The following is a 19,795-nucleotide window of genomic DNA, read 5'->3' on the forward strand; positions in this document are numbered from 1 at the left end:
AAGTTTGTCGCATAATGGAAGACTGATGTAACGGTTATCTGTAACACACAAGTTTGGACAAACTAGATTTGTTTCAGTATACTGCAAAATTTGGACTAAAAAAGTATTAAAAATCTTTTGTCGACGTTTTCGTACCGGGGCAGCATAATTAAACAAGCGGCCGAAATTTGCAGCTCAACACCTCTTGTGAACATAGGTAAGTTTCTAACCCACCACAGCATGGGATTCAGCATAGTTAACATCAGCGTTGCAGCGACCACGAAAGGACGCTGTTGGTCAACCAAGCGCCAGCAATTCGGTGACAAGTTACATACGTTTTAACAGAAGCGGCAAGGACTGCCGCCGCGCCAGCATGGGCGTGTGACTTCGGACTGCAGCCCATGACATAGGCAGCTGAGGTGCCCTTGAGACAGTGCACAGCACGAACTGAAGCGTTTGTGCGTGTGCCGAAGTCATGGTTTTGCCGTTCGACAGGCGGCGCTACGGTCCTTCCCTCTACCGAACAGGAATACGTCTCTATTTGCGACCGAATTAGGCATCTTCACAACTCCGCGTTTCCTAATTAGAACGGCACAAGCAGAAGGCTGGATTCAAAACTGTTTTTCTGCCGCCTTTGATGATGTTGGCCAGTTGCATCGATTTACTGTGAAGACTTGAAAATGACATCCGACGACCCACCCGGCAACTACGTCCCGTTTTTTCTTCACAGTTCAAATATCTTACTTTTTCAATTACTAAGACCTACTGGGTTTCTGGAGCCAACCACTTGGCTGACATTACCTGTTAGAGATCGAAGTTTTCCATTATTTCTGTGTGTTATAGCTATTCCCTCACGAACTTCAAGACATTAAGACTTCCGGTATTACAAACGCCCTTTACATATTCTCATCTCATTACTAATAATATTTTCTGTGACACAATCACTGCCACATCTGATTTCAGTAATCTGACTGTTTCTACTAATTGTAATTTGTTACTAAACAACTCCAGGAACAATATAGGGACACTGTCTTCTACGATATTTACATTTTTTGTAAGAATTTGCTCTAGTTTATAGACCCTTATTATTCTTCGTTTTCTGCGTATATTGCCAAATAGATATAGAAATTTTGCTATTTTTCTTTCCACATCGTTTTTGTATTTGGTTGCGTATACCAGCCAAAGAAAACTGACATCTGGTTGTTTCAAAGATGTGCATGTTGCCGAAGAAGTCGAAGGTATATTCTGTGAACGATCTAGCATCGATTCATTGTAGCAACACCATATACTGGACAAACTGGTGACAGCCATAAATACGACAACACTATTTGATTATTTCACATTACTTAAAACATTTTTAATAATTATTTACCGCCCGTTAATAATTTAAATAATTTACCTCTGGTATTTCACGTCAACTTCATTTTAATCACGGATACAAATCAAATCATATTAGCTTACACAGACATGTATCACTGTATACGGGCTTTCACTGGCTAGTCGCATTCATTCCTCCAGAAAGTGCACTTAGATGATACTCACTCATACTATGTTTTAACGCTGCCATAGCTGCCTTTTGATGAGGCTACTGAAAATGACTGAGTAGTCGAAGTCAGTGTAAGCAATAAATAACATTTGTTTGAACACTGACAAACAACGTTGCTATTCAAATTTCATTTAGCCTGGTCACAGACGGTCTACGTCACCAGCATGGCAAATGCGGCAGAGTAAGATGTTTAAATGTCAAACATCGGAAATAATTAATGACTGGAAGCCAATGAGTGGAACAAATATCAAAAAACCTAGAAAAATATCTGAAATATGGACGGCGGAAAGGGTCATAGGATCTAAAATTCCTTAAGACACAAGAACAACTTCCGAACACGAGTTCCCTCATATTTTACTGCACAGATGCGTAAGGCGTGACGATATGATACTTACATGCAATTTCACGAATTATTTTCATGTGTTAATTCCAGATGATGTCGAAGAGCCTAGAGGACAGCGACCAAGTATACGATTGGTGTGAGAGAAGTTAATGAGTATGGTTCGCTACAAAATTATAAAAATCATCACAGCATTATGGTTACGTCCGTTAAAAAATTTCTTTATAATACGATGAGATGAAACTGACCGAATAGTGATCCAAAAATTCCAGTTTTTCGAGTAATGGAATCCTACTGGTTGAATGTGCAAGAATGACAGTGCAGAACTCTAACGAGATTAAACTATAGTTGCTAATTACAGAATATAGTCTGTTAGGCAAATCTGGTAATGGAGCAGCAAAATCCGATTTGCTTGTGGCCTATCACTCATTGACAATATTGTCATAATGAAACAGATAATTAAAATATAATAATGAATAATTCTGAAATGAATTTATAATCTGCAATTGTGCCGCTAGTGTGTGATGGAGAGATTATGGGAAAACTGATAAGCTCTGAATGGAAACTGAATTAAGTTATTCAAATTAGCCTACATGCGCAAGGATGTTATTTTCATACAACGGACTGTGCGTGGAGATGTAATACTGTGAACGTAGATAGTCTGAATAATTCCTTATTTGAATCTTCCTGGCAATTTAAACTGTGTGCCAGATCGAGACCCGAACTTGGGATCGTTGCCTACCATAGGCAAGTCCTCTGCCAACTTCCGCCACTTTCTCATCTCCTACCTTCCAAACTCGTGGCAGTAAAGGTGTGAAGACGTGGCGTGAGAGGTGCTTGGGTAGCACTGATCCACGAAAGGCAAAGGTCCCGAGTTCGAGTCTCGATCGGCCACGTAGTTTCAATCTGCCAGAGAGTTTCATATCGGCCCTCACTTCACTGTATAGTCAAAATTTCAGCGTGGACTTCCTTATTTGTTGGTGATAATTAGACAAGGGGTTCAGAAATTTTAGGCTTAATTTCACTTTCCAATATACTGCAACGCTGGAGATGAACCTAAGAAATATATAACAGGTATCAGAATAGCTTCAGTTATTATTTGAAAGAATAAACTTAGATTAATATCGATTATCTGAAGACAATAAAGTTGTACTATGAGAATAATGCCTAGTATGTGGTGACAAAGGACTGATTCCATTTCGGTATACAGAGTGTTGCAAGAAAAAACATCGACAACGTTTAATACGTTGTGCGGGAAGGCACATTGATCGGTTTCCAAGAAGGAACCCGTATCCACAGGCATCGCTTGGGCGCTGGAAAACTTCGAAGTCTGAGATGGGTGTGCGGTCCACATTATGTTAATAAACCCAACACGAGTAGGACACCGCGCTGCCTACACTAAAAACGCGCTGCGAACTGCTTGCCTTTTACGACAATGCAGAGCCTACATGGGCGGTGCTGAGCCTCATGCACATGAGACAATACGTGCGGCTGTATTTGAAACATTTCAGTCGCTCCGTGGATACGTGTTATAGGGTCCTCCGCTTACGTTACAGATGCGCCACGCATCATGCTCTTATTACAAATTGCCTGGAAGTAGTCGAGAGGTGTCAAACCTGGCTACCGCGCTGGCCCTTGAATTGGTCACTCTCTAGCAGTCCATCGATTGGGATATGCAATGCTGCATATTGACATCAAAGTGTGCTGGAGCTCCATCGTGTTGCAGCCACATGTCCATCCGAAAATTTAGTGGCACTACATACAACCGAGAAGGCAAAACGTCTCTAATAAATCTCAGGTACATCGGTAGTGTTAGTCTGTTTGGCAGAATATGGCCACCAATTAGTCTGGACAAGATGTTAATACCGACCCTATATTAATGATTTTGAGTAGCCTGCGGTCGCGGATATTTCTCCGGCCAAACATGCTTTTTGTACAGGTTTCATATATCAGCTGTCACTGAAAATGCATTCATCCGTGAGTAACATCAAGCTCGGGAATTTGGCCGGAGTACGCGTTATTCTTAATACCACCGCGCCAACTGTTGGTAGTCCCCTCCCTGGGTTCCCCCTTCCCACCCCGTAATACCTGGATTTTCTGCAAATGATATGGACGAGTCGCCGTTCATGGACAACAGGACACACGGCACTTTTACCCGTGTGAAGTGCCTGTACTACCTGCCGAGTGCTGATGGCTTGGCTCTCTTCACACATTTTCTGCACGTCCTCCTCCTACTGTAGTGTTCGAGTGGGTGTGTGGACGCCTCCTATCAAGTTTCAACACCTGCCAAATGACAAACAGTAGACTGAGGATAGTATTCGCAAGTACCAAGCGCGAAGTCTTACTACTTTCCTGTACAATGGACACACCTCAGGCAGAAAGTACCTTCATAAAACTTTCCGACTTCTCTGAAGCGTCTCTCACAGCAGCGAACTTGGAATGATTCTGGGTACCACCGTTAAGAAATCGTTCCGAATGCATGCACGTCCATCAGCATTAACAAGTCTGGACTTTCACTTGTGGGAAAAAAATTAAAACAAGGGATCAACAAGTAAACGCAACACAGCACTGGAATTTGCTACGGTAAACCCAGATGATATGCAACATAATCGCTTTGTGGCATGTAACAGCACTGAAGGTCACGGTTTTTAGCAATTCATATTACACAATAATAAAAACATAAACCGCAGCTGACCTGTGTGGTTGCTAACATTTAGTACATTAGGACAGAAGTCTCACGGACCTCTTCAGTGGACAGTGGTATTATGTTGTGTCGGTTACTGTCAGAGACAGCAGCGACAGAAACAAGGAAGGAGACAAGTTCCGATGGTCAGTGGAAGGAATCTAAAATCATCTGTACAAAGCCTGCCGCTGCGGCCGAGCGGTCTAGGCTCTTCAGTCCAGAACCGCGCAGCTGCTACGGTCGCAGGTTCGAATCCTGCCTCGGGCATGGATGTGTGTGATGCCCTAAGGTTAGTTAGGTTTAAGTAGTTCCAAGTCTACGGGACTGATGACCTCAGATGTTTAGTCCCATAGTGCTTAGAGCTATTTGAACCATCTGCACAAATCATTTTCTAATTAATAGAAAATTTTATTTCCAAAAGTAAAATCTTGTTAACTTCTCTCGATGCCTGTACATCCTGTTCCTCCTACATATAAGTACTTTACTCCCTCTTACTACTCGCAGAAATCAGGTGAAGAAACTTCTTCCTGTTAATCAGTACTGATGCTCTCGAAGTCTGCGGCCATATTCTAGGTGACCAGCAATGGGCGGCTGGCTAAATCCACTTTAATAGGGGGCTGTGAACTCTGTCTTCCTGGAGGTGTGGCGCTGCCCGCTCTTTCCATTGGCCCGTGGTTCAGTGCGTTCTTGATGCCGTTTCGAGGCGCTGCGATGGTCGGTGTTCAGTCGATGATTTCGAACTGCACAGATTACAGCGCCGTTATCTCGTTATTATTCCATCTGGTTCCACACCTGTTATGTAACTGACATCCTCTTCAAAAGACTCTTTCTAGTGGTACAGAGAAAGATCTGCAGTTCCATTTAAAATATAGCAATAAATGTTAACAGTAACATAGTCCACTGAGACTTAGGGAAAACCACACCAAATGTGTGCAATCTTTCTAGATATATTTTAGGTGGACAGTCTTCATCTGCCGCACCTTGTACACCGCCGGAACAAAAAAAAAAAATAAAATAAAATAAAATAAAATAAAAATGCATTATGTGCGAACTGAAGGGTTGTACCGTTAGTGATTTATCGAAGCAATCGGCGATCAGATGGCGCTCAAGGGGCTTGTCTGTTTTCACTCTGCAGACAGCAACTGCACAGTGTTTAGACGTATTTGTAACATTCATTGTGGGGTACAATCATGCCCTACAGAGGAGTACGTACTTCTATTAAATAACTTCGGCCATTTTAAAAGTGTCGCACTGTAGGACTACTGTGTCGCTGCTTTGAACAGAGATCCATGGAACATCTGCACATCTGTAGACCAGGTTCTTGGCTTCCGCGTAGTATAGACTCACGTCAAGATCGACGCATTGTGCGAGCAGCTGTAGCCGACCGAACACCATCATTGAGGAATCTGGGGCACGTGGTGCACGTTCTGCGTCCTTAGGGACCAGTGGGAGCTGTCTGCTTGTAGCAGGCCACGTCTGACCTCGGCCAGGCTATCATAGACACCACAGCACAGCCTAGCATGGCTGCTCTGGTGTCGTGAAAGACTTAACTGTAGCCTGGAATAGCAGTTGTTGTCGTAAGAGTATAGAGTATGAGAATGATGGCTGTACACATGTATAGCATAGACCGGTTGAGCTGTCTTTTACAGAGTGCACTCGATCACAGAGCACAGTTCCCATGCGTGGATTCGATGTCTGGTGGCTAAAAGACACAGCTAGCGTCATTTCTGCTATCTGTGCATGGTTAAGTAACAACTGCCCGCTAATTGCACAGGTTGTTATCCCCGCGCTACGGCCATTCTTTCGACCGCAAGGTTATGTGCTTTCTCAGCAGGACAATCCACGTCCCCATACTGACGCAAAGTGGTACACAACAGCTGCTCTGGTCGGCGAGATCACAAGATCTCTCGCCAGCTGAACACGCACTGGCCATGGTGAAGCGCGAAATTACTCGATCGCCAGGGCTTGCGACAACCGTTGCCGAATTGCAACAAAAGGCACCTTTATGATCGCCAGCATATGAGAATACACGCCTGCGTTTCCGCCATACGGGGTTACACTTGATATTGGTGCGTCTATTTGGGCACACTTTCCTGTGACGCGTGTGTTTAATTTGACTGAATTTGTCATCATATACTTCTAACACGATGAACTACCTGTCACCGCAGCAATAAAACGTTCTTTTCCTATCGGGAGCTGCATTTCTGCTTTCGGTAGAGTATATCTGATGAGTGCTCCAAATATCTACCCACATCAAAAAAATTTTGCATCACCGCAATTCTAATAGTTCCGGATCCTGTACAGAAAATTGGGATAGAGATCTACATAAACAACAATTCCGCCAGTTTTGTTGCTCACAAAACCCACATATAGCATGTTGTACCACCATACAGCGAGACTTTCAGAGGTGGTGATCCAGATTGCTGTACACACTGGTACCTATAATACCTAGTAGAACGTCCTTTTGCATTGATGCATGCCTGTATTCGTCGTGGCATACTATCCACAAGTTCATCAAGGCACTGTTGGTCCGTATTGTCCCACTCCTCAATGGCGATTCGGCTTAGATCCCTCAGAGTAATGGATGCGTCACATCGTCTATAAACAGACCTTTTCAATCGATCCCAGGCTTGTTCGATAGGGTTCATGTCTGCAGAACATGCTGGCCACTCTAGCTGATCGATGTCATTATCCTGAAGGATATCATTCACAAGATGTGTACGATGGGCGCGCGAATAGTCATCCATCAAGACAAATGCCTCGCCAATATGTTGCCGATATGGTAGCACAGTCAGTCGTAAGATGGCATTCACGTATTGTACAGCCGTTACGGTGCCTTCCACATCCACCAGCGGTGCACATTGGCCCCACATAATGCCACCTCAAAACAGCAGGGAACCTCCACCGTGCTACACTCTCTGGACAGTTTGTCTAAGGCGTTCAGCCCGACCGGGTTTCCTCAAAACACGTCTCCGACGATTGTCTGGTTGAAGGCATAAGCGACACACTTCGGTGAAGAGAACGGGATGAAAACATTCGGCATGTTGTTGGGCCCATCTGTACCGCGCTGCATGGTGTTATGGTTGCAAAGATGGACCTTGCCATGGACGTTGGGAGTGAAGTTGCGGATCATGCAGCCTATTGTGCACAGTTTGAGTCGTAACACGACGTTTTGTGGCTCTACGAAAAGCATTATTCAACATGGTGGCGTTGCTGTCAGGGTTCCTCCGAGACATAATCCATAGGTAGCTGCAATCCACTGCAGCAGCAGCCCTTTGGCGGCATGAGCGAGGCATATCATCGACAGTTCCTCTCTCTCTTTATCTGCTCCATATCCGAACAACATCGCTTTGGTTCACTCCGAGACGCCTGGACACTTGTCTTGCTCAGAGCCCTTCCTGGCACAAACTAACAATGCCGACGCGATCGAACTTTGGTATTGACCGTTTAGGCATGGTTGAAGTACAGACTACGCGACCCGTGTACCTCCTTCCTGGTGGAATGACTGGAACTGTCCGGCTGTCGGACCTCCTCCGTCTAATAGGCGCTGCTCATTCATGGTTTTTTGCATCTTAGGGCGAGTTTAGTGACATCTCTGAACAGTCGAAGGGTCTGTGTCTGTTGTACAATATCCACAGTCAACGTCTATCCTCAGGAATTCTGGGAACGGGGTGATGCAAAACTGTTTTTGACATGTGTATTAGGTTACGCAGTCTTGACGGTGACTTACAGTGACGCTACAATCAAATACGCGTTACAATAGTATTATCGGAAAATACCTCATTTATGACTCAGGTTTCTTTGATTCTTTCTTGATTCGTAATTGGTGTTACAAGAAAAAAGGGAAACCTCAAAATACCGGTACAGATATTCCAAGCACAGATGCAGTTTTCTATCTCTGTGGTAGCTTATGTAGGTAGCGGTTTAATGACGTCATCAACTTGTGTTTTCGAAGGTTCTTATCGTTTTTTCTCGTTATTGCTCAGTCTCCTGACAGTCGTGACTGTATTCATTTTTCTCTTGTCCTTTATATACCGTTTTATTTCTTTTGTTTCTTTCTTGCATCTCAGCCTGCCAATTTCACCCAGTTAATTCTCGTTCAGTCAATTTCTTCAAAAGATTTTATTCCTTCTTCACTCCAACATAACTACCTGATGGTTGTTGTTACTTACATTCGACATGAAACGTCACGAGTAAATTAGTTAACGTACTTCATACTGACATAAAGAACTATATGTTCATTACCACATCTATTAGCATTACGATAATGTTGATTTTTGTTGATATTTGTATATATTGCTCATATGCTACTAATGCATATTGTTTGGGCAGATTGACTGTTAACTGGTTGGATATAAGAGGTGACCATAACGCCCTCAATTTTCCTGAGCATATACACTATGTGATCAAAAGTATCCGGACAACCCCAAAAAGATACTTTTTCATATTAGGTGCATTGTGCTGCCACCTACTGCCAGGCACCCCATTGCAGCGACCTCAGCAGTCATTACACATCGAGAGAGCAGAACTGGGCGCTCTGCGGAACTCACGAACTTCGAAAGTGGTCAGGTTGTGGAGTGACGAATCACGGTGAACAATGTGGCGACGCGATGGCAGGGTGTGGGTGTCGAGAAAGCCCGGTGAACATTATCTGCCAGCGTGTGTAATGTCAACAGTAAAATTCGGAGTCAGTGGTGTTATGGTGTGGTCGTGTTTTTCATGGAGGGGGCTTGCACCCGTTGTTGTTTTGCGTGGCAGAATCGCAGAACAGGCCTACATTGATGTTTTAAGCACCTTCTTGTTTCCGACTGTTGAAGAGCAATTTGGAGATAGTGATTGCATCTGTCAATACGATCGAGCACGTGTTCATAATGCACGGCCCGTGGTGGAGGCGTTACACGCCAATAACCTCCGTGTAATGAACTGGTAATGAACTGGCCTCCACAGAGCTCTGACCTGAATCCTGCAGAACACCTTTGGGATCTTTTGGAACGCCGACGTCGTGCCAGGCCTCACCAATCGATATTGACACCTCTCCTCAGCGCAGCACTCCGTGAAGAATGGGCTGCAATTCCAAGAAACCTTCCGACTCCTGATCGAACGTGTGCCTGCGAGAGTGGAAGCTGACATCAAGGCTAAGGTTTTGCCAACATCATATTGAATTCCAACATTACCGATAGAGCGGGCCACGAACTCGTAACTCATTTGCAGCCAAGTGTTCGGATACATTTCATCACATAGTGTACATTAAAAAAGAAATCACTTTTCTACTAGACGCATAACATCTCCCCTTTCACAGGCCCCAAGCCATGGTCGGCATCTCGCAAGTGATGGGAAGCAACAGGAGTAATAGTAACAACCTTTTTAACAGAAGAGATCCATCTTGTTTCGGATAACAGCACCATGTTATAGAGGCTCTGCCAAGCGATACTTGGTGGATACTGGCCAACTGTCTTAATGGCGGATGAAGAGAAGTATCTCCCAATGGCAGAGAGAGCAGAAGAGTTACTTCGAGGATTCACAATCTTATTTAAATTACTGTGGCCTTTGAGTCACTCCAAACATAACTTTCATGAGCCACGGAAGTATGCCATGTAAAACAAATGACCCCATGTGGACACTCCACCGTGAGAATGAATGTAAGCAGACTTTAGAATTCTGGAGAGTCTGCAACATCACACACATAGAAGTCAGAGTGTGTTCGATTCTCAGTCAAAAGTAAACAACCAACATACTTAGTAGCTTTTAATGTAACTTCAGTCTCACATACAGGAAAACGTAAGCACTTAACGGTCACGCTAAGGATTCACCACAAAATAGTTTTAATAGCTTTAAAAGGAGCAAGATTTATAGACACAGATAGCTTTGTTTAAGGTATTTCATTCTCTTTCCTACTCTACATAAATGTAGAGTAGGACAGAGAATGAAAAAGGTACCACCTCTAGAAAGAGACTTTATAACAGAAAAAAATTAAATTCTGTTGTTAAAATTGATTCACAATCTGAAACACTCTAAAGTCTTACACTTGAAAGCACAAACAAAATGTACCCTATTACTAATGCACATGCACCCTTAAATGAAGAGAAAAGGAAAAATAAGGAAAAAGTGATGACCTATTGAAACCAGCTAGACGATGTTAGTTAGAAAATTACAGAAAAAACGTAATCATCCAACTTAGAAATTTTAATGCACATAACAATTAAAAAAGTAATAGATAATTGCTGTAGACTATCCCACACATCGTAGAGCAAAGAGAAATGGCACCAGAGCAATAGAACTTCGCCAGGCACATAATCTAATTCTTAACTCTACAGCGTTCAAAAGACTACCACGGAAACAGAAAGAAAGGCTTCCTCAAATCCCAGCTTACAGGAATTCTAACTTCACCATGGCCATGGGTCATTATATGCGTATAATCAAGTTCAAAGTTATTCCAAATAGAGAACACAAAATAAAACAAGTTAGAATCCGGAAACAGAGCCAGAAAACATTCCAAGTTCTGATTACTTAACAAAATCAACGGAGAACATACTGACTCAAAGCTGGGAAAATTCCAATGAAAAATTACTTAACAAAGCTGAACAAATAGCATCAAAAACTAAATTTAGAAAACTTGCATGATGGTCGATGAAATGTGATGCATACATTGCAACAAGACATCAGGCTTGGCAACAATTCCAATTACAAAAAAAACTATATTTTATTGGAATTAGGAAAACAGTACTTGAAAATATTAGAACGGTTAAGAATACACACGAGAACAAAACTCTCCTTCAGACTGATGAAGAGTGAAATAAAAACAACATAAGAAGCTTCTGTAGAACTTTCAAACAAAAATATCACAATACAAACCACAAAACCTTCAGCACCGAGAGGATAATGGGAGCATTGCTCACAACAACGCGGAAAACTGTAGGATATTAGCAGAATACTACGTCAAGCACATGGATTGTGAAACCATTCTCGAAAATTTTAAATTCCAATAAGCCAAATCCAGAACCACCAACAATTGAAGTATTATAGAAAGTCTTTTCAGAATTAAAACATGATAAAGGATCGGGTAAAAATTAAACAATGGTCGAACTACGTATAAAAGCTTATAAAAATGCCAATATGTCTCTTCAGTGAGTCTTTAATAAAATTTGGCAAAGAGAAGAGACCTGAATAATGTGCAAAACAACTTTCATCACCCCTCTGCAAAACAGATCCAAACAATTACAGAGGAATATCATTGCTGGAGGAAACTTACAACATTCTTTCAGAAGTCCTCTTCAATAGAGGAGAGCCGCAATTGAACCCACTACCCACGCAATACCGGGGAGTATTCACACAGGGTAGATGATCTTCTGAATAAATAATAACCCTCAAAAATAATTATAGAACCCAAAAAATCAAGGACAAAGACATACGTAATTTCTTTCATTGATTTTAGGAAGGTGTGTAATTCGATTGCTAGGAAATCCCTACTATTAGTGATAGAAGAACTAGGTTTAGATTAGAAAACAACTAACGTAATAAAAGCCACATTAACAATAACCAGGAGTCGTATAGGCCAATCCGTCTCTGTAGCTGAGTGGTCAGAGCAGCAGAATGCCATGCGAGTGGTCCGGCTTTGATTACCGGCATGGTCGAAGGTTTTCTTTTTCCTGGAGCTGGGCGTCGTCCTGTCCACATCATCATTTCATCTTCATTGGCAAGCAAGTCGCCGAAGTGGCGTCAAGCAAAGGGTCTTGCACCAGGCCACCGATCTACTTGACCTTAAGTCCTAGGGCCTAGGCAGACCCCCGTCGTCCTCACAGGCCAGATAGAGCAATTAGAATTAAAAGGAATAAAAACGTTAAGAAAAATCATAAGAATAAAATTTCAGGGTCATAAAATAGTATACACCAAGAATTAATGTTTTTATAAAAATACTTGAAAAATTCTCACATTCTGTGAGAAAAAGAACAGTAAATTCTTACGGACACCTTCTCTGGGCGATTTCTAATAGGATAAATAAATGTATTTTTCATATATTCGGTAACAACATAACAAAACTTGACAGAATTAAAACTTACAGAAAAGTCATTACTAGATAGAACGGCGCAGGCAGGCACTAAAGACGAAAACATAAAATCGCAAGGCAAATTTAAAATAAAGTCGAAGTCCATCGTCTTGGAAGAGGAGAGAAGAAGGTCAGATACAATGAAGAAATACTCTGCACAAAGGAAGTAACAACCCGCGAGGAACTGACTGGCTCACCGTACTCCAACGAAAGTGAAACAGAAGAAGACAAATAGTTCTGAAGTGATCTTAAGTTGACACATTTCCTCAGTTCAGCTAGGTACACATAAATTAACTCTGTGCAGACTTGACAAGGCGTGATCGTCGGACTATCTTGGACGGAAAACCAATTTAAGCTGAGCATTAATAACATACTATATATAACGTACCGTAAAAGATGAGAAATAAACCTAGCATAAACTTATAATTTGCGTTTTGTGGTCGTTTAAAATTGCTTTCCTGCCTTTCAGGACCAGCTTACACCTTTACTAAGCGTTGAAATTCGTGATTTAGTAATATTCTGTAGTGTCACATAGTGAAGCTATATAAGCTCAAGTCCCGACTACGGCTCCATACTTATATTAATTAGTGAAACGTCGTAGTCAAATTCTGTTTCGGTTGACTGTAAGGGATAGCTGACAGCCAGAGGATACGAAACCTGAAAACTGGCGACGGACGTAGTTTAAAATTATTAATGAGAAACTTCAGTATTGGTCATCTTACGATGAGACGCAGTTTATCATGCGGAGAAAGTTCCTGCAAGAACTTTAATTCCAGTAATCTTTCTCTCTCTCTTCCCCCCTCCACCCACCGTTATCTCTCTCTCTCTCTCTCTCTCTCTCTCTCTCTCTGTGTGTGTGTGTGTGTGTGTGTTTCTGTATGTGCAGTGAAGTGTAATGTGAATCAGTCTACAGCTTGGACAGCGATCAGTGATGTAATAAAACGAATTATGTAAAACTATTTTTTAAATTAATTCTAAATTTGTTCCCAAATATGTATGAAGAACTTTGCACACCATTTTAAAACCAAACAACTCGTTAATCTAGACATAGAAGAGATCGTATTACGAGGCTTGCCCAAGACATAATGGATCGCAGTTTTTTTCTCAGCCGAAGACAATGTTACGAATACGAAGCCTTACGTATGTATTGTTTGAAGTCTCCTGAGTGAGTGCGCCAAGTTTCCGTCACTTCCGACACATTGCGTAGCTGCAGGACAGTTTCAAAATGGCGGCTGTTGATGTTTTCGTTACAAGCCACTCGCCGTCATAGGATTCCTCACTACAGAGAAAGAGACTGTGAGGGGTATTCACAAACGCTTGTGCAATGTCTATGGAGTACTTGCTGTCGACAGAAGTACAGTTAGTATCTGGGCACGGAGGGTGAGGTCATCAGAGGGCGATTCGGCGGAGCTCCACGATTTGCAACGGTCGGGGAGACCATCCACAGCTATCACAACTGACACGCTGCAGCGAGCTGATGTTGCCATTTGCGAGGGCAGACGCGTTACGACTTGGTAATTGGCCCTGCGTCTGTGAGTCAGTCAAGGAAGTGTGGATGCAATTGACTACACTCTCAGTGTGTGCAAGATGGGTCCAGAGGTGTCTAACGCTGGATCAAAAATCGCACGGAGAAAACATTTTTCTTGATTTGTTACAAAGTTCTGAAGCTCAGGGAGAGGCCTCCTACTCACGGATTGTGACAGGTGATGAAACCTGGGTTCACCATTTTGAGCCCGAAACAAAACGACTGTCGATGGAATGGCACCATTCCCACACCCACAGACAAAAAAATCAGAGCAACTGCTTCTGCCGGTTAGGTCTTGATCAACGTGTTCTGCGACTGTTAAGGTGTGATTTTTTTTGATGTGTTGTCAAGAGGCGGTACCATTAATTCAGAAACATATGTCAACACATTAACAAAACTCAAGACTCGCTTCCGGCGACTTTGCGTGCCTGAGTAACCCAGGAAATGTTTTGCTGCAATACGATAATGCTCGGCCCCACACAAGTCTGGGGACTTCTCAGCACATCACAAAACAGGGTTGAATAGTGTTACCCTATATACCATACAGCCCTGACCTAGCCTCTCGGACTTCCAATCTGCAGCTACTGGTCTAGTGGATAGCATTGCTGCTTCTGATTCCCAGCCGGACTGGGGATTTTCTCTCTCTGAGGACTGCTTATTTGTCTTGTCCTCATCATTTCATCATAATCAACGTCATTCATGACTGGCAGGATTTGACTGAGTAAAAATTGGACTGTGTACAAAATTGGGACTTTCCACAGACACTGATGACCGCGCAGTTGAGCGCCTCACAAACCAATCGTCATCATTGGCATCATCGGACTTTCGCTTGTTTGGACCATTAAAGGATGCCATTCATGGAAGACATCTTGTGGACGGTGAGGAGGTGATTAACAGAGTGAAGCATTGGTTCTGCCACCAGGACATGGACTGATGCCGACCGGGCATATACGCCGTTGTTTCGGGCTGGAGGAAGGCCACAGAACGGGATGGAGATTACGTGGAAAAATAGGGTGTGTAAATAAAACACCATTCTTTCGTGTATGCAATTCTCATTATGTTCAATGAAGAATTGTTGAAGAAAAGAATGCGGTGCATTACTTTCTGGGCAGCAGTCGTACTCAATGTGAAAATTAGTCAAGTCCATTTCCAATTAAGATTATATATGAAAAATTTTCGTAGACTATATGAGAACTAATCCTCTCTCTATGTGTTTTACTCCACTGCCTTCGTAAGACGCAGAGACACACTCACAGACACACACAGACAGACAGGCACCGTAAAGAGAAAGAAGGAGAGATTAAATCCCACAGCTACTGATAAAAAAGAAGTGTTAAGTGACGAGGGGTTGGTTCAAGCTGTCTGAACAAACTGATTTAAAAGCACTCTGTTAGGATTAACTTTCGAGACTGATCGTTTGCAAATAGAAGTGAAGCAATAAGCCACTGAAGAAAATCTGTGAATTTGGTGACGACCCTGAGGAAATGTTTGTCGGGTATAGGAACGCACTGCAAAACAGAATCTCCATACGAAACTATACTTTACTTGCTGTTGACACTAAAGGTTTCTTTCGTACCTCATAAATCTCCCTGATACCGATTTTTCTACGTATCTGTATGGTTAGATTTCTGACAAGATATATCGCTCGAGAGAAGAGATCAGGCACAACATAAAAAACCTAGTAACTAGTACATTGTAGCACATAGTGCTACTTCCTTGCATTCTGTCAACGCAGACTTACTCTCCAGAAAACGCACCAAATTCTTAGCTTTGTGGCCTTGACATTTATGCAGGGGTTTCGAATGATATTCAAGTGAGTATCGCAATGATAGTTTCGTATTTCAGAACAATAATATAATTCATATTTAAGTGAACAAATGGTTTCAAAGTAGATCTTTCTCCAAGAATTAATGTGTGTGTAAAAATTGGTTTAAGAACACTAAACGTTAGTTAGCTTCATAACAATGTCGCATGGCTATCATCGTCATGCACGCCTATTGACTGAATGTCACTTCGGAAGCCTGTGTGTCAATCTCGCTGCTCATTAATTCAAACTGAAATACATTTGGTCTCATCAGACATACTGGAATTCGTCGTAAAGCTTCTCATGCCAGAATAATCTGATGTGATCGACGGGGATCGAACCAAGAGCCCATGTGTCATATGCGAACAGTACTATTCTCTGGACTATGTGGGCTTTCATTAACACAAAATCATTATGGGAATGTACTACACGAACTAATAATACAAAAATTGCAGTGACTGTAATGCAGTAACGCACTGGTATTAAACACAATTTCGTTGAAGTAGAAAATTAAAACACTAAAGCTTGAAGAACAAATGAGAATTCTTTGTGCAATAAATACGAAGTTAAAATTCTGAGTAACGCAAACGCGTAAAATCAAAATGTTCAAAATGTATATGGGAGAGGTTGATTCTAATATTCATGAGAGGTTTATTTCTATGAGTCAGCTAAGACAAAGAAGCTATCTCAGGGATAAGTTTCTTTTACGATGCTGAGTTGTGGGCGGCGGACTGCAGGCAAGGTGATGCGCTTGCAACGTGATGAGACACGTGATATGGCTTCAAAGGCTAGCATCAGCTTTTGTTTCCTCCCACTTGTGTATCTGACGCCGCAGAAGCAGACGCACTCCACCACATTTATGGAACGGGGTCTTGTCCTGACTTTGGTTAGATGGAGCAGGAAGAATAGAGTGCTGTGGTAAAGAAACACGAAAGAAGCCATTAGATTGGATGGTGCTATTGTGTGGACGTGTCAGGAGCATTCGAGCACCTGTGAGTAGGACAAATGAATGAACATGGGCATATTCGTAGTTAGTGTGGTATGTACTGTTAAATTTCTTTATTGGACCTGTCCAACTCTTGAGTTGCTAGTCAATGCCATATTGTCAGTTATTTTATTCATTTCAATAAAAGAATGTCTTGGGTTCCTAAATATTAAGTTGAATTATCGCGAACTGCCATCTAACACACTCTTAGAAGCGGTCACTTAGCGTTAAATGATGTGAATGATCTACGAACCGGCGACAACGGGATTCATACTAGTGACAATGGACATCACTTGATGATTAGAAGTGAATACCAATTATAACTTTGTGACTTTTCACTGAAGAGCATATGTCCACCTGGGACACGCTGCTAAGTGTAGAACTGTAAAAATCAGTCGACCTCTCAAGTCATCGGCAGCAAGGTAATATGGGATAAATTTATTTACAAGGTTCCCAAGATGACGACGGTGTGATAAAGATACAGATTCACAGTAAATGGTATCGCATACACTATGATTGACGGAATTGGCAATTACGAGGGCGTGCTGAAAAGTAATACCTACGAATTTTCACCATGAAAACTCTTAACGCTTTTAAATAAAACGAACGTTATCAACATTCTGTATCTTCAGTCTTCGTGTCTACATACTTTCAAATCTCTACCGCTAGAGGGCTCCGAATTGTAGCGTGTAAGAAGACTGTGTCTAACGTAACGGTATGGGTGCGCGAGAGACAGGGTGCTGTGAGTTTCAAATTCCAAGATTTCGTCCATACATGGTAGTGCCAGACCACAAACGAGCGTTGTGAAGTCTGCAACAATCCAATGCCTTGTGTTCACCTTTCGACCCCCATATAGAGTCCCGATTTGGCGCCTTGCGACCATCCGATGTTCATCTATTCCCAAAACTCAGAAAACACCTTCTAGGACGTCATTTTGATAGTGATAAAGCGGCGCTAGCAGAGGTGAGGTCCTGGCTCCATCAAAAAAGTCAAACAAGCTACAGTGACAGTTTCAGCAAACTAGTGTTTCGTTGTGAGAAACGTGTACGTCGCCAGGTTGATTATGTTGATCAATAAAAATATAGATAAGTGGAATAAAGACGAAGAATGTTAATAACTTTGAATTTATTTAAAAAGCTTTAACAATTTTTACATAAAAATTCGGAGGCATTGCTTTTCAACACGCCTCAAACTAAATTTATTAGTTTACAACGTGCAAAGGAATAGCTAAACAGGCTGAAGATGTACATCGAGAGGTCGTACGCCAAACAGATGCGGATGAGGGACGTTGTACCAGAAGAAGATGAAAAAAAATGAGTGATTCACTGTTACAACTTGAGTACAATATAGCAACTGGAGTCGACGTTATGCTGTTGAATGTATTAAAACCAGTGATGGAAGAAATTTGACCTGACTTCCGAAAAGTATTGCAGAGATTTCCAGGAAATCGTTACCGTCACACTATAGAGGCGTGAAAGGGTATATGTAAGAAGCATAGAAGTATTAGTTCGACGCCGGCCAGAGTGGCCGTGTGGTTCTAGGCGCTGCAGCTGGAACCGAGGGACCACTACGGTCGCAGGTTCGAATCCAGCCTTGGGCAGGGATGTGCGTTATGTCCTTAGATTAGTTAGGTTTAAGTAGTTGTAAGTTGTAGGGGACTGATGACCTCATAAGTTAAGTCCCATTGTGCTCGGAGCCCTTTTTGAAAGTAATGAAAAGAATAGAAAAACAAAAATAGGGATATCATTGAGATGTTTTTAGATGTAGAGGAAGCTTTCGGCACTGGTAGCTCTAAAATTATTTAACAAGTACTGAAAAGAATGTGGATAGCACACTGAGGGAGCAATAGCCAAGGGACACCTCCTAATATCGTCTTGGACCTGCAGCAACTCGACGTAGCATGGACTCAACAAGTCGTTCGTAGTCCGCTGCAGAAATATTGAGCCATGATGCCTTTATAGCCATAAATAATCGCGAATTTATTGCCAGTGCAGGATTTTCTGTACGATCTGATCTCTAGATTATGTCCCGTAAATGTTCTAGGGATTCATGTCGGGGGATCTCGGTGGCCAAATCATTCTCTGGAACTTTCCCGAACGTTCTTCAAACCAACTGCGAGCAATTGTGACCCGGTGACATGTCACATTGTCATCCACGAAAAGTCCCTCGTTGTTTGCTGCAAAAGGTCTCCAAGTAGCCCAGTATAATCATTTCCAGTCAATTATCGGTTCACGTGGACCAGTGAACCCATTCCATTCCATGTAATCATAGCTCGCACCATTATGGAGCCACCAACAGCTTGCACAGCGACTTGTCAACAACTTGGGTTCATGGCTTTGTGTGGCCTGCACCAGACTCGAACCCTACCATCAGCTCTTACCAACTGAAACCGGGACTCATCTGACGAAGCCACGGTTTTCCAGTCGTCTAGAGTCCAACCGACATGGTCATGAGCCCAGGAGAGGCGCTGCAGGCGATGTCGTGCTATTAGCAAAGGCACTCGCGCCATGCATCTGCCGTTATAGCCCGTCAACGCCAAACGTCGCCGCAAACTCCTAATAGATACGTTTCTCGTACGCCTCACATTGATTGCTGCGTTCAATGCACCCAGTGTTGCTTGTCTATTAACCCTGCCAACTCTACGTGGAGCATCTCGTGGTCGTGCAGTAGCGTTCTCGCTTCCCACGCCCGGGTTCCCGGTTCCATTCCCGGCGGGGTCAGGGATTTTCTCTGCCTCGTGATGGCTGGGTGTTGTGCAATGGATATCGGAATATGTGAAACGTCCCCTTAGAAAAATTATACATGACTGTGCATCAACTGACACTTATTTAGCGCAACGCAATCTGACTTTTAAAAAATCCCTACTATATAGGCTACCCCCTCTTAAGC

The sequence above is a fragment of the Schistocerca gregaria genome, chromosome 1, assembly GCF_023897955.1.
Source record: "Schistocerca gregaria isolate iqSchGreg1 chromosome 1, iqSchGreg1.2, whole genome shotgun sequence".
Classification (NCBI taxonomy): Eukaryota; Metazoa; Arthropoda; class Insecta; order Orthoptera; family Acrididae; genus Schistocerca; species Schistocerca gregaria.